Here is a 15973-nt window from a genome sequence, read left to right as displayed (position 1 = left end):
CTATATGAGATTTCAGTGAAACTTTATTTGCATATTTTAAGGTTTTTTCTAAAGCAAAATGTTTTTCTGTAAATATGGTAGGAATGTTAGGTGATACAAATGGCCTCTCTTTATACTAAGAGGATCACATTTGGTTTGTTTTGTTACACTATTGAATTCTCCTGGTCCTCCTCCTGCCTTATTGTGTACTGTTCCCCATAGTGCCTCAAGCTGAAAATTGATCTCCAGTCAATAGTGTGCATTTATTCAACCTGCTTCGTAATCGGTCCTGCTCTGTGAATGAAATTCATCGTGGGAGACTTGTTTACTATCTCTGTTAGGACTGACCTGGTTGAAAGCCCTGTCAAGCTGTCTGAATTTGGATGCTTTGGACGTTTGCCGTAAGGAATTCTTTGCTCACCAAAGGAGCTAAATTGAGCGGAGATGAAGGACTGGTGTTCATTGATTTTTTTTCTCCTTGCTTCTGAACAGCTTAGAGGACAGGGTACAAATTTAAAAGCTGTAGCATAAGCATTTAAATAAAATACTCTTCTACTCTTGCAAGTCTAACTGATGTGGTTTCAAATAACTTTATAAAATAAAACAGGTTTATAATTGGGAAAGCATTTAGCTGGCTAATAGAAATTCAAAGAAATCTTTGGCAATATTGTATCATTTCTTGTACCTGCTCTTGAAAGCTGTTAGTAATGCAGGGTTTCCTTCTTAGAGGGATCAAACCATCCTTTGTTTGAAATTAAAATTCAGTCCTTTGATGTTTCACTGGGCCTTTTCTTCCTCTTGCTCTTTTTTTTGATTCTATTCTGATTTATTTTAATTGTAGAAATTCTATTTTTTCTGACATATAAAAAGATAAATGCTCAATGAAAAGCCAACAATACAGGAAATTAGAGAGGAGATAAAGTCACCTGACATGTCTGAAAAATTAATTTTGTTAAGCTTAGGTCACTATCCCTCTGTGCACATATATTGAATTGATGGTGTTCTGTAATCTGCTGTTTTTTATTTTTTTTAACTCAACAGTGTGTTGTGACCATTTTCTAGAACAATAAAGATAGGTCTGTGTTATCTTCATATGACTTAAAGGATTCTGATTTACAGGATTCAGATATTTTACTGATTTTCTATAGATGGACATTTCTAAAATCATAGAAGAATAACTTTGTGTTAATCCTTGTTTCATGTCAGAAGAGAGCTATTCAAGCTGTCTGAGCACAGGGGAATGTGTTAGCCAGGGACAGGTGCACCTCAGAGAACCTGAGGATATTCAGTACAGTTGGGTCTTCTTTAAAGTCTGGAATCAAGGAATAAATTTGGATTATTTTTTGGCACGTTTCATTGTCTTAGCTTCTTTTCTTGCATCTGCTCACAGTGTTTACATCTCTGTGGTTGTTCAGTGGCCCAGTTGTGTTTGACTCTTCGTGACCCCATGGACTGCAGCATGACAGGCCTCCCTGTCCCTTATCATCTCCTGGAGTTTTCCCAAGTTCATGTCCATTGCATTGGTCATGGCATCCAGTCATCTCATCCTCTGGATTGCATTGGTCACGGCATCCAGTCATCTCATCCTCTGACACCCTTTTCTGCCTTCAGTCTTCCCAGCATCAGGGTCTTTTCCAATGATTTGGCTCTTCACATCAGGTGACCAAAATATTGGAGCTTCTGCTTCAGCATTAGTCCTTCCAATGAATATTCAGGGTTGATTTCCTTTAAGATTTACTGGTTTGATCTCCTGCAGTTCAAGGGACTCTCAAGAGTCTTCTCCAGCACCACAGTTTAAAGGCATTAATTCTTTGGATGTTATGCTTTCTTTTCGGTCCTGCTCTCACAACCATATGTGACACTGAGAAGACCATAGCCTTGACAATATGGACCTTTGTCAGCAAAGTGATGTATTTGTTTTTCAGCACACTGTCTATGTTTGTCAGAGCTTTCCTGCCAAGAAGCAATCGTCTTCATGGCTGCTGTTACCATCCACGGTGATTTTAGAGCCTAAGAAGAGGAAATCTGTCACTGCTTCCACCTTTTCCCCTTCTATTTGTTGTTTAGTGATGGAGACGGATGCAATGATCTTAACTTTCTTGTTTTTTAATATTTAGTTTTAACCTGGATGTTTCACTCTCCTCCTTCACCCTCATCAAGAAGCTCTTTAGTTCCACTTTGTTTTCTTCCATAAGAGTGGTATTATCCACTTACCTGAGGTTCTTGATGTTTATTCTGCCAATCTTAATTCCAGCTTGTATCTCTTCTTGCCCAGCATTTCTCATGATGTGCTCAGCGTATAGGTTAAATAAACAGGGTGACAACAAACAGCCTTGTTATACTCCTTTCTTAATCCTGAACCGGTCAGTTGCTCCATACAGGATTCTAACTGCTGCTTCTTGACCTGCGTACAGGTTTCCCAGGAGACAGGTAAGAAGATCTGGTAATTCCATCTCATTAAGAGTTTTCCACAGTTTGTTGTGATCCACACACTTGAAGGTTTTAGCGTAGCTGATGAGACAGAGGTAGATGGTTTTCTGGAATTCCTTTGCTTTCTCTCTGATCCAGCGATTGTTGTCAATTTTGTCTCTGGTTCCTCTGCATTTTCTAAACCCAGCTTGGACATCTGGAAGTTCTTGGTTCCTGTAATGCTGAAGCCAAGCATGCAAGATTTTGAGCATTACCTTACTAGCATGGGAGATGAGTGCAATTGTCCGGGGGTCCGAACATTCTTTGGTACTACCCTTCTTGGGAATTGGGATGAGGATTGACTTTTTCCAGTCCTGTGGCCATTGCTGGGTCTTTCAGATTTGCTGACTTGAGTGCAACACATTGATAGTATCATCTTTTAGGGTTTTAAATAGCTGTACTGTAATTCTATTGCATCCACTAGCTTTATTGACAGCAGTGCTTCCTAGGGCCCAGTTGACTTCATACTCCAGAATGTTTGGCTCTGGGTAACTGACCACATCATCGTGTTTATTTGGTTCATTGATAGCTTTTTGTGTGTGTGTGTGCAGTTTTCTGTGTCTGTGTATTCTTTCCATCTATTCTTGATATCTTCTGCTTCTATTAGGTCTCTACCATTTCTGTCCTTTATTGTGTCCATCTTTGGGTGAAATTTTCCCTTGATATTTCCAATTTTCCTGAAGAGATCTCTAGTTTTTCCCCTTCTGTTCTTTTCCTCAATATCTTAGCATTGTTCATTGAACAAGGCCTTCTTGTCCCTCCTTGTTATTCTCTGCTGCTGCTGCTGCTAAGTCGCTTCAGTCGTGTCTGACTCTGTGCGACCCCATAGACGGCAGCCCATCAGGCTCCCCCATCCCTGGGATTCTCCAGGCAAGGACACTGGAGTGGGTTGCCATTGCCTTCTCCATGTTATTCTCTAGAACTCCACATTTAGTTGAGTGTAACTTTCCCTTTTCCCCTTACTTTCTACTTCTCTTCTTTCTTCAGCTCTTTGTAGAGCCCCCTCAGATAGTCAGTGTTTACACATTTTCCCAGTGTTTCTTCCTTCTGTTTAAATTTCACAGATGAATTTTTCTATGATCATCTTTGGCTCAATTTGCAGGGCCTTTTTTTCTTAACATTTGGGTTATTAATACATTATCATTGATTAGAAATTATTTTCCCACTTAGACTTTCAGCCTTGTTTATAATAGCTTTGCTATATGGGCATCTAAATTTTTTTATTTCAAAAGTTTTTAAGTATGACAAAATTTTGGGTTAGAGGAATATACATTCCAAGTAAAATTAACTTTAGCTGTAAGTAGTAGTTTCTGTTATTGCTAGGTATAATTTGCTAATGCCAGTATAAAAGTGTATGTAATTACTTGCCGAGTTTAGTCATTATTCTACCTTGAATGTACATTGCAATTCCAGACCAGTCTTTTCCTTTTTGATTTGGGGAAATAGGAGCACAAACTTAGAAGCTCTCTCATAGCATGAAGACTTAAAAAGGTGGGCACATTTACTGCGTTGAAAGTAGACGAATCTCTTAGATATCATGGGTTTCATCTCATCTGCTTTAAAGCAAGGCATTTGGAATTGTAATCTCTACAAATGTGTATTGAGCATCTATAATTTATTGGCCTATTTACATGTGCTCTTTATTTATTCATCATTTCAGCTGTGTAAGATGAGTGTTGCTACCTGCTTCCCATGTGTTGAGAATCTAAGGTTCAGAGAAACTAATTAAACTTTATCATCATATATTTAATAAATAATAGAACTGAAATGTGAATTTAGTTCTTTCAGAATTTAAAACCTGTTGTTTCCCTGGTTATATCATATATTTATGTTAATTTATATACCCCGTGTACTCCAGAAACTTAGTTTCTAATTGGACAGCGGGAATATTGGGTTGGCCAAAAAGTTCATTTGGGTTCTCAGAGTAACTTTTTGACCAACCCAATATTTATTATTTGCCATTCAGACGAGTGATGCTTAACTAGAATGATACCACCCCTGGAGCATTTGAGAATGTGGGAGAACATTTTCATTTGTCACAATGACTGGGAGTTGCCACTTGCATTTAGTGATTGAGGCCATAGGAATATTAAACATTTTGCAGTGTCTACTTCAGGTTCCTGGAACAAAGAATTTCCCCCCACAATTGCGCCCTTGGTGCCCATGTTTAGAAACAGTATTTTTCTGTGATATCTATGAGGGCAGGAGATATTTCTTCTTGTTGTATTATTACTGCCTAGTAGAAGTGTAATGCTTTAGTTTTTCATAATGTGTACTGAAAACTTCCTGGAGTCATAGCCACAAGTAGGAGTAGCCGTACCAATAGGATAGTAGTTATTACTACCGCTTAACATACAAGCCAGAGTTTCAGTGCTGAGCATATTTGTTTACTAAGAGAAGATCCAAGGCCTTCATGATGTTATAGATTTTACATCATAAACTCTCCTATGATATTAATTGTTCTCTGCCAGAGTATTTCACTGGTTACTTCCTTCACACTTATATTCTGTTGATAGTTATCTACCAAAGAAATTGTGCTCTTTCAGGTTACCCTTTCTTGGGTCCTTTTCTTTTCTATACTAGGAAGGGGAAGTGTTAGTCATTCAGTTGTGCCCGACTCTTGGTGAGTACATGGAGTGTAGCCCACCAGGCTGCTCTGTCCGTGGGATTCTCCAGGCAAGAATACTGGGGTGGGTGGCCATTTTATTCTGCAGGGAGTCTTCCCGACTCAGGGATCGAACTTTGCTCTCTCACTTTGCAGACATTCTTTACGGTCTGAGCCAGATTCTCCCTTGGCATGCAGTTCCCATTTTTTATTGCCTTGGTAGATCTAACTCACTTTTCCTTATCTAGTTTAGGTATGTAACTGTTCTTTTTGCATAATTCCAGAATACCCTGCTCCTACTGCTATTAAGGTGTTGACCACAGTGCTGTGTTTTAGTTTTCTGATCTTGTTTTTCCTCTAGCCTGTAAGCTCCCTAAAGGTAAGGGACTGTGTTTACTTCAGTAGATAAAAGATTATAGGTTACTTTCCCCATAACTTGAACTATTCTTGATGAGAGCAGTTTTAGAATGAGTAGTCCTTCAGCCAGTTCAGACTATCCAAACTTTGTATTATGTCTTGGCATTCTTTTCATTGGAATGAGTCTTGTAAAAATCTTAGTATATAGTCTCTTCACAGAAGATATATTTATACGGCTTTAAATCCATCACTGATTTTTAAATCTGTCATCGTTTGGCAGTAGACACATTTTTTTTTTGGCTTAATAAGACTAATTTTTTGTTAAAATTTACTCTCTGTAAAGGCTCCATTCCAAAAATATTTAAATCATTTGCTTTAAATAAGCATTTAACCAGCATAGAAGATAACCGCATATACTTTGAAAGTAAAGTACGAACAGGAATTAACAACTGTGAATAGGAGAGAACACTTGAAAATTTATTATTTCTATTTTGTACTGCTATCACAAATTGACTTAAAAGCAAATTGTTTCTTGATTAAATCCTTAAAAGGAATCTTTAGTGGGCCTGTGCCACTATTAAAAATGCAAATATTTTAAATTCAGACTTAGAGAAACCACTTATAAATAGAATTCTTGGATATTAACTGCTTTGACTTAAAGGATCTTCAAATTTATCACAATAAAGTCTAAACTAGTTACCTCAATTTTTCAGTTGTATTAAAAATACTTCTATAATAATTTAGTCCATTAAATTTAGGATAGAACACTATAGAAATGATATATCCTCTTTGATTTAGGCTCTTACAGTATTTGATCAATTTTTAAAACATGAAGTTATTAATTGTAATTATGGGTTATAAACAAAATTATGTCGTACATTTCTTTTTGTTTTAAGACATTTCAATATTTTAAGAATAATAATTTATAATATACTTTCTTGAGATTTATCTTTCTCTTAAAAACTATGTACAATAAGAAAGAGTTTATCTTAGTTCGGACTTTGTTGATAATTAAGGTTTTACTATGTCTGTTAAATATAAGCTCATTTGCTGATGAGTGCTAATGACCAAAATGAACTATGGAAATATTAATTCAAATTAAGTGGTTAGAGGATGAGAAAAATAGTAAAGTATCACTAATATTAATGAAACGGTCTTTCCTATTATGATATATATATATATATGTATGAACTTATTTTAGCTTAAAATTATGTATACTTGCATATAGTAGTGAAGGAAATCAAGCTGTTCCATAATTCTCTTTAAAATGGTGTATTATTTTATTCTACTTTTTATAATTAAATTGAAATGATGTGTATAAACTGAACTTAAGTGAAAATAAAATTGTCATCTTAAGCTTTGTGGATTTTGTCTCAAAAAAACACATGATTTAAACATGTTAAATCGAGGTTAATGGATGTATTGTTTTTGAAGGCTCTGACAGTTGAGTTGCTGGCGTGGTAAAAGAATTTGTATTCCATTAATGGGTGAACTTCTTACCCATGTAATAAATAGTGTATTTTACAAAGAAGTAAAATGATGAGATTTATTTCCTTTGCTTCAGGGAGATGAGGCAAGGTGCATATGGCTATCTTGACTGACAAAGTTGTCTCCTTATCAAGAAATGACACATAAAAATGGCTAAATTCCAAATCATGAGCACTTGAAAATATTTATTGAAATTTTATTTTATTTGAACTCCTTTGTATATTAGTAAAAAAAATACATTGTGAAATTTTAACTCTGATATAAACAATACTAATATTGTTAACAGTATTAATAACTTTGTTATAAGTTAAGTATATTCTATGTCTTTAGTACATAGAGCTGTGATAACTCAGGGAACATGATTTGAAATCTGGAACTTTTGCATCTTTATAAATATGAACTAATGTAATTTTACTTTATTTTTTGTTCTGTTTTTCAAAGTACAGTAAAACTGCACAAAATAAGTAGTATAATAACTTGGGAATGTACTGAATTGGAAGCTGCACTGTTTTATTTTGCAATGTCACTTAAATGTTTTGTGTTCAATATGGGTATGTTGAATTCTTACTTAACCTTTCAACTTTATTAAATGTCCTGATCTTCTTCTTCTCAAAATATCCTTTAATATAAATTTTATTTGCAAAAAATTAAAATAGATTTCCATAGTTTGCATATAATTTAAATTTATTTCTCTCTTTAAGGGTTGGAATAGATTTTCTGGAGCACTAGGGAGAGAACATCCACCCTCAGAACTAGTTGATCTTCCTCTGATATGATCAGGAAAGAAGCTCTGAGAAAATTGTATTGTGAAGAGATATTAATTACATGTAGCAAAATGTAAAAGCGTGCATTTGGCATGAAATGAAAGTGAAAGGAAACATTTTAAACTTTAAATACCTAATGCATTCCAAGAAAAAAACAGAGATGTGACTATCAAGAACCATCAGTAAGTGTTGTCAGGGACAACCTTTTCTTCCTCATACAAAGTGATCGCTCCCACAGATCTAGAAAATGTGCCTTAGAAGCAAAGTTTTTCTAGTTACATTTTAGGACACTAGGGAAGCTTCTGTAGATGTCTCCACTTGCATTTGACTGTGTTAATCTCCCCCTCCCTTCCCCTTTTTCTTTTTTTGGTTAGGAATAACCAATGTGAATAGAACGTTATACATTTTAAAAAGACTCCTAGACAAGACTAGAAAGTATGTCTTTTTCAAATTCTGTTGAGTTAGATTTTTGACAGCTTTGGTTGAATTTTTCTATTTATCAAATTGGATTTAGAAAGAGATTTATCATCCTAATCGGTTAAATGGGGACAAAAATCTCATCTTAAGTTGTTTTCATTGAATAAAAGTTATCAAATTTATATAGTAGATACAATATTTGCTTCCTTATTGAAGAATGCCTATTATAATCCATACGAAAATTCTTAACTCCTCCTTTTAACGGCACATTTATAAGCTCTTCTTATGAAAAAAGTAGAATATTTATATCTTTTCTTGGTGGAGATTGCTTAAAGTAATGAAACTGGTTTGTTAAAATACTAGTATAATGCTCAGTTAATAACCAATTATTGTGGTTTTTGTTTGAAGAAGAGACATTTAGACGAACCTCATCTCTTTGTAGAGAATTTACCTCTGGGATATGACACTGGACTTTTCTCATATTTCTGTGTAATACCTAAAAAGCAGTGCCTAATGCATAGATTCCTTTTCATTCTGTTTTACTCTTAAAGTTACTCAGCTTTTAAAGGAATATAATTACTGCTTGAGATTATCCCTATAATGAGAAATCACAGCATGCATCTTGAAAAAATGGTTCCCCTTCATCTCTTCTCATTCATCTCCTTGTGAAATTATAAATGCATGAGTGCAGTGTATGGCTATTCAGGTCAAATTCTCTTTCAGGACTGATGTTCCTGTTATACAGTTTATCCATCTATTAGCATGCTGAAATGTCAAAAGCTTCATTTTTTGAGAGTAGAATGTCAGTTTCTTCTTTTACTTAGAGCAATTTACCCAGGGAAAAAGCAAGAGATTTGACAGTTATAGCCATCAGGGCAAAGTCTGGCTGATGATTTGAGAAAATAGGAGTAAATGTTCAAATATAGGGTGCTCTAAGTTTATATGTTTTCAGGATGGTGTATGAGGTAAAAGGGACAGTGCATGTGGTAAAAGGTAAACAGAGATCAGAATAATCTGTGCCTGTGTATATAAAAAGCTGCATCTCATTCCTAAATTTCAGGTTTTGAGAACTATTTTTTCACTCCTCTAAACTCTTGAATTCAAACTCTTGAGTGACTTTTGAATTGCAGCCAAGGGTATCATTGTGATTGCCTGAAAGTTAAGAAGTTTTCAGTTAACTGTTGTTTACATCTAAATATTTAAAACTGTGATTAAGAGCTTTTCATTGATAATTAGAATTTTATTTATTGTATGTATATGGATAATTAAGAAACTAAAGATAGCACATGTATGTGGAAAAGAAGTTGGATAGAGTACAAAGATTCTGTATATTAATGTAGAATATATAAGATGTATTCAACAAGTACTTCATTAGAATATATAAAGTGAAATTATTTTAAAAGTACTATAAATATGAATATTAACTCAGTTGTGTTGATCATTCGGCAGATAGTATTGGGATCAATGAAAGATTACACAAGAGCACAGTTTTCAAAGTGCCAGTCAAAGCCAAACAATGAGCTTCCCCTCAAATTTCTGAAAATTCTCCCTTTGTGAGATAATGGATTGGGGTGGCTCTTCTTCTTTCCCATTTAAAAAGTCAGTTGGCACTGAGGAATGATGTGGTTGTTATCCACATTCCACATGGATTGAAAATCCCTTCCTGCATGCCCATGCTCTGTGATCTGTATGAGTCCACGAGATCCTGTATGGTCTGTGGGCCTCTGCTCCTTTATGTTCTGTCTCTGGATGAGACTGTGCTGTCTTGAGAGGTCTATCTGTTGAGAGTATTTCCCCCATGAAAGGAAAGTGAAGAGCTTGGAGGGGAGCAGGTTATTTTGCAAGCTTCTGAGCCTCAGTGTATAAGTGTGTGAGGAGGTGTTAGGGTGGAAATTGGGCTCATTATGCCTTTCAGTTTATTCGTTTGTTGGTTCCCTGTCAACCTGCCAGCCTCTCTGTGGGACAACTGCCCTTTGTATCATAATCTGCCAACATTCATGGTGGTTGCATTCACTGTACCCATTGTACTTTGGAACTCCATTACAACTGGGGTTTGAATGCAAAGCTTCATGATATCTGGGTATATAGACAGTGTGCTGAGCCATAAAGGCATCCTTTGTATTTCTTAGTCTCCTTATAATCCTTTAAAACAAAACAAAACACAAAAATGCCCAGACCAGCTTTGAAGAAGGGATTTTCCGAGAATAGGAAGGACAATATGCTTTCACCATGCTGTTCCATACTTTTATAATACAGTGTTTGGGAAGAAGGGGAAATTTCTAATATTAAAGCTAGACTTGTTTCTTGGGCTAAAGTTGGGCTATGTCTAAGACTAATTTTCTACCTGTGGAGATGTGAGTGACTTTGCACCTGTCTTCATCTGTTACCCTGCCTGGCAGGTGGCTACATTGATTATTTTTGGCATATGGTTTAGAAGTACCTCCATGACCCTTGTGAGTTCCTACTTTGTCCACAGCAGTCCTGGACAATTCTTAACTTTGAACTTCCTTTTCAAAGGAAGATGTGCCTCTGACCTCTTTATGGTCACCTCCTCTGAGTCTCTTGTTTATCTTCTCTTTTCTGTGAGTGTGCAATTTGGTTTTGAGAGTTAAGAATGACAGAATCTTCAATCAGCAGACAGGTGACAATTATAAATGAAATAAGGAAGGCTTGTTTTTCTTCGTTCCACACCCCCTCCCATTACTTTAGAGACAGAATTCCAGTTCTGAGTTATGAGGAAAAGTGACACAATTGGGATGCTACAGCAAGCTCAGATAAATGCTATGCTCTGCTTCTGTCCTTCCTGCCTCTCCGGGGGCTGACGCAAGCTTTGTGAGGGTCAAGGTACTGTCTTCCTTTCTTCCTCCTTTCTGTTGAAATACTTGACATAATTGGAAATGATATATTTACTCTTTTTGTTAAATATCAGTTTAAACTGATATTTAAGTTAGTACATTAAGGCATTGAGCACTTGCCCAGTACTCTGGTTCACATGTACTTTTCTCATGTAACTGATAAACTTGCATAGGACCATGGAAGTCAGAGCTTCCTTTGGAGATTCTTTGTCTTCTTAAGAATCCTGAGTCTGTTCATGCTACTGTAGCTTGTTGTTTTGGCAGACCATTGACTTTCATAAATTCATACACATGCACACACACACAGAGAACACACTAGTTATAGTAGTGTCTGTTACGGTCTTCATCAGTATGAATACAAGCAGATCCTAGGTCCTTTAGTTACTGTAATTAAAAGAAAAGAAAGTCCCTGTTACATGGTGGTCTCTCTAGCATTGACTTTTTACTAGAGTGGTATTTTCAGGACTTCAATGACAATATATAAAAGAAGGAAGGTGTCTTTCTGTTTTTCCTGTTTGTAGATGGTTCTCAAAATTTAGTGTGCATTTGGTTCACTTGTGTTATGGTATGTGTGACAGAGATGAGACTGATTTGATTTAATAGCTATTATGTGGCACAGAGATATGCATATTAAATAAACATTCTGATTTTCAGAAAAGAGGCTCAGAAAACACAGTTTGAGGACCACCGAGGAAAGCCTTCCTGTGTGGTCTCTAGTGTGTTATAAATGAATCATTCTGTGTGAGGCTTTAATCATCTAAGCTAGTTTAACTATCATTTCTAAGTTTGATCACCGTAAAGGCCATTTAATCTATATATAGTCATTATATCTATATATATGTAAATATATTTTAGATAATATCCTATATTGGTTTCCATTCATAATTCAAAATTATTGAATAACTATTAAATGAATGTCAGTGTACAAATCATAATGAGCATTTTATGTGAATGTGGATTATTATAATCTTCTAACATTGTAGGTAAACTAAACGAATAGTACAGTATTATGAAATTGTCTTTTACATTAGGTAGAGCTTATCAAGTAACCCTATTTCCATGTGTCTACAAACTTAACTCATGATCATTCCATTTCACACATATGTATGATTCCTAATCCTTACCTCCTTGCTCATTAATGAGTACTGAAAGATTTTGCTCTTTGTAGGCCCACCGATAAAATATTTAAGTGCCTTCTCATCAGACTGACTCCAGCAGTGATTGATACAAACTCACTCTTTTCTAGTCTTTGCTTAGGATCCTTAACTTCTCAGTTGTTGCTGTCGTTCAGTTACCCAGTCATGTCCGACTCTTTGTGACCTGATGGACTGCAGCACACCAGGCCTCTCTGTCCCTCTCCATCTCCCGAAGTTTGCCCAAGTTCATGTCTAGTAGCATCCAGCCATCTCATCCTCTTATGCCTTCTTCCCCTTTGCCCTCAATCTTTCCCAGCATCAAGGACTTTTCCAGTGAGTCAGCTGTTTGCATCAGATGACCAAAATACTGGAGTCTGATTCAGGGTTGATTTCCCTTAAGATTGACTGGTTTGATCTCTTGGTGACCAAGGGACTCTCAGGAGTCTTCTCCAGCACCATAGTTTGAAGACATCAATTCTTCAGACAACAGAGGGTAAGATGGTTGGGTGGCATCACTGACTCATTGGACATGAGCTTGAACAAACTCTGGGACATGGTGATGGACAGGGAAGCCTCGCATGCTGCAGTCCATGGGGTCGCAAAGAGTCAGACACAAACTGAGCAACTGAACAACAAAAACAACTGTCCAGCTCTCACAACCATATGTGACCAATGGGAAAACCATAGCCTTGACTATATGGACCTTTGTCAGCCTTCTCAGTACTTGGCATTAAGAAATTATAAGAATAGTTCCAATTTATAGGTTTATTTTGATGCTTGATGAAAGTATATTTGCAGAACCCTTAGCATAGTGCTTCACACATATTGAACCTTCCATAAATGTTTAGTTAGGTGGTCAAGAGTGTCTAGGAAGCACATACTGTCTCTGGATTTTTTATTTTTTTTTATTGTGGGTATCAGCAGTTTTGTTTTTATTTAGGTATTTGTTAAATTCAAGAAGGCAGTTAGATTGGTTTACTTTATACTAAAAGAGATCTTAGAGATTTTTAAATGAACACCCATGCCACCATTTTTCATTTCAGAACCTGAGGAACTTCATGTAGAATAATTAATAAGCTGGCACTGGAACTGGTTTACTTGCTCCAGCTATGGAATACACATCTCCTAGCCTCATTATACTTCTGAATATTAAAGTATGGTGTTCGATGCATGATACAGGGTGCTCGGGGTTGGTAAACTGGGATGACCCAGAGGGATGGGATGGGGAGGGAGGTGGGAGGGGGCGTTCAGGATGGGGAACACATGTACACCCATGGCAGATTAATGTCAATAAAACCAACACAATATTATAAAGTAATTAGCCTCCAAAAAAATAAATAAAGTGAAAAAAAAAACATATGGTGCCTTAACTCACAGAAATTGGGCTATTGTCATCAAATAGCACACATTTGATAATCACTTACACTGTATAAGATATTTTGTGGTAGTGGTTGGTGGTTTAGTCATTCAGTCACGTCTGACTCTTTGTGAACCTATGGACCATAGCCTGCCATATTCCTGTTCATGGGATTCTGTAAGAATGCTGGAGTGGAATGTCATTTCCTTTTCCAGGGGAACAAAGACATTTTGTATGTATTTTAAATATTTGCAGGAATATAAAAGTGTTTTATACTAAATTTTTAACATTTTTCTCTTTGAAAAGTGCTGTTGGGTCTAATAACAGCATACAGCATATATCAAACAGCCTTGTAACTACAATTGTCTTGCGCTTTGTATATTAATAAAAATTGGAAGACCTGGTTCTATAGTTTGGCAGTGGTTTTGCATGATGATGGAGCCCAGGGGGACAGTCTTAGACCTCTTGGTCCTTAAGTTTGTGAAGCTCAGGTGTTTTGGAGCCAGTTTGCTGCCAGCTGGCTTATTCTCAGAGGTGGTGCTCTGGCAATAATTTTTCAGACAGATAGAAGCAGTCAAATTGGTCAATAAAACTGAGAACCAAAGTTTTGGAATCCCTGTTCAGGATAATTCCTTTTCAGCTGACACTGGCTGCCATGTAAAGAAAAGTGTACAAAGTTGGAGGGGTATTGACAGACCTTGTTCTGTACTTCATAACATAACTCCATCTGAAGATGCAGTGCTTTATTTTGGCAGCTGTGATGTGGTGATTAGGCACATATTTCAGCCAGGACATGCATCAGAGCCATCATCCCTCAGATTCAAACTAAATTGGGCATTTTCCTCTAGGGAGTAATTCTGCCCTACTCACTTCTTACTACTTGCCGCTTATCATAGAGTGGCCCGACTGGCCCCATTAATCCTCATTTTAAAGTCCAGACCAAAATATTACCTTGTCAGTAAACCCTTGTCCACTGTCCTCTTTTATACAATATCTGCCATGCTGCTCTCTATTTTAGCAATCACTGATTTCTAACTTTTTTGTCTGACTTTTGTCTCACAGTGTATATGATTATCAGAAGGTTGTTATTTGATGACAAGTGTGAGATGGGCATTCTCACACTCTTACTGTACAGCTTAATTTTTGTTTTTTCAAGTCCCCAGTGTAATGTCAGGCACATTCTCAGTGCTTAATAACAGTGGAATGAATGAATGTGCCATTTGGATACTTCTTTGTAAGGTAGAATTTAATAGATATAACTGATCTTGAGTGAACAGTGTTGCTATTGTACAGAGTAATTAAATGTACTTTATAATGTTCCATCTCAAACTTTCTTGCTCTGAAATAGTACAGATCATCGGGAAAATTTTGCTCAACTTTCTCCTTTAAAGACACTTTTACAAAGCTGTTTTTCACTGTTATTTAACAGTAAATCAACATTCACAAAGCTAAGATCATGGCATCTGGTCCCAACACTTTATGGCAAATAGATGGGGAAAAAATGAAAAGACGGACAGACTTTATTTTCTTGGGCTCCAAAAATGACTGTGGTTGTTGACTGCAGCCATGAAATTAAAAGACACTTGCTCCTTGTAAGAAAAGCTATGAAAACCTAGACAGTATATTAGAAAGCAGAGACATTACATTGACAGCAAAGGACCACATAGTTGAACCTATGTTTTTTCCAGTAGTCATGTACGGATGTGAGAGTTGGACCATAAAGAAAGTTAAGAACTGAAGAATTGATGCTTTCGAACTGTGGTGCTATAGAAGACTCTTGAGAGTCCCTTGGACTTCAAGGAGATCAAACCAGTCCATCCTAAATGAAATCAACCCTGATATTCTTTGGAAGGACTGATGCTGAAGCTCCAGTAGTTTGGCCACCTGATGTGAAGAACTGAGTTATTGGAAAAGACCCTGATGCTGGGAAAGATTGAAGGCAGGAGTAGAATAGAATAGCAGAGGATGAAATGGTTGGGTAGCATCACCAACTCAATGGACATGAGTTTGAGCGAATTCTGGGAGATAGTGAAGGATAGGAAGCCAGGTGTGCTGCAGTTCATGGGGTCATAAAGAGTTGGACATGACTGAGTTGACTGAACAATTGAAAGACAACAATAATAAATAATGATACACCAAGAGCCAAAGGACTCTCTTTAGGTTTTTTGTTTTTGTTTTTATAGCTTTCTTTCTTTCTATTTTTAATGCAGTGTGTCTGTGTGCAAGGGGTCATGTGGTACGAACAGTGGCAACAACTGCATTAGTTTGAGGAATCAAGACAATTTTGAAGTGAAAGATTTAATATCAGTTCTTAAAGGGAGTTTGCTTTGAATGTACCCTTAGATGAATTGTACCAAGGTAACACTGAGGTTTTTAAAATGCATATTTGGTTTAATGATTTGTGTGTGTATGTGTATTTTTGTTGTTCTTACATTTATTGTAAAACTGTTTTGTTAAATCTATAATCTATTGAAATTAGTATAATTCTGAGGAATAGCTCCTTTCATATTTCCAAAGCAGTTAAATCTAAAGAGAATTTGTTAACA

At 36.3% G+C, this 15973-nt stretch overlaps 1 protein-coding gene across 9 annotated transcripts in view; it reads left to right on the top strand.

Moving 5' to 3' along the window:
- ADGRL3 (adhesion G protein-coupled receptor L3) overlaps positions 1–15973 on the top strand; it is a 955586-nt gene that overhangs the window by 161291 nt on the left and 778322 nt on the right. The window lies entirely within an intron of this gene.

This window comes from Bubalus bubalis, chromosome 7 (genome assembly GCF_019923935.1).
Source record: "Bubalus bubalis isolate 160015118507 breed Murrah chromosome 7, NDDB_SH_1, whole genome shotgun sequence".
In the NCBI taxonomy this organism is placed as follows: domain Eukaryota; kingdom Metazoa; phylum Chordata; class Mammalia; order Artiodactyla; family Bovidae; genus Bubalus; species Bubalus bubalis.
This window is presented reverse-complemented; position numbering and strand designations above follow the sequence as displayed.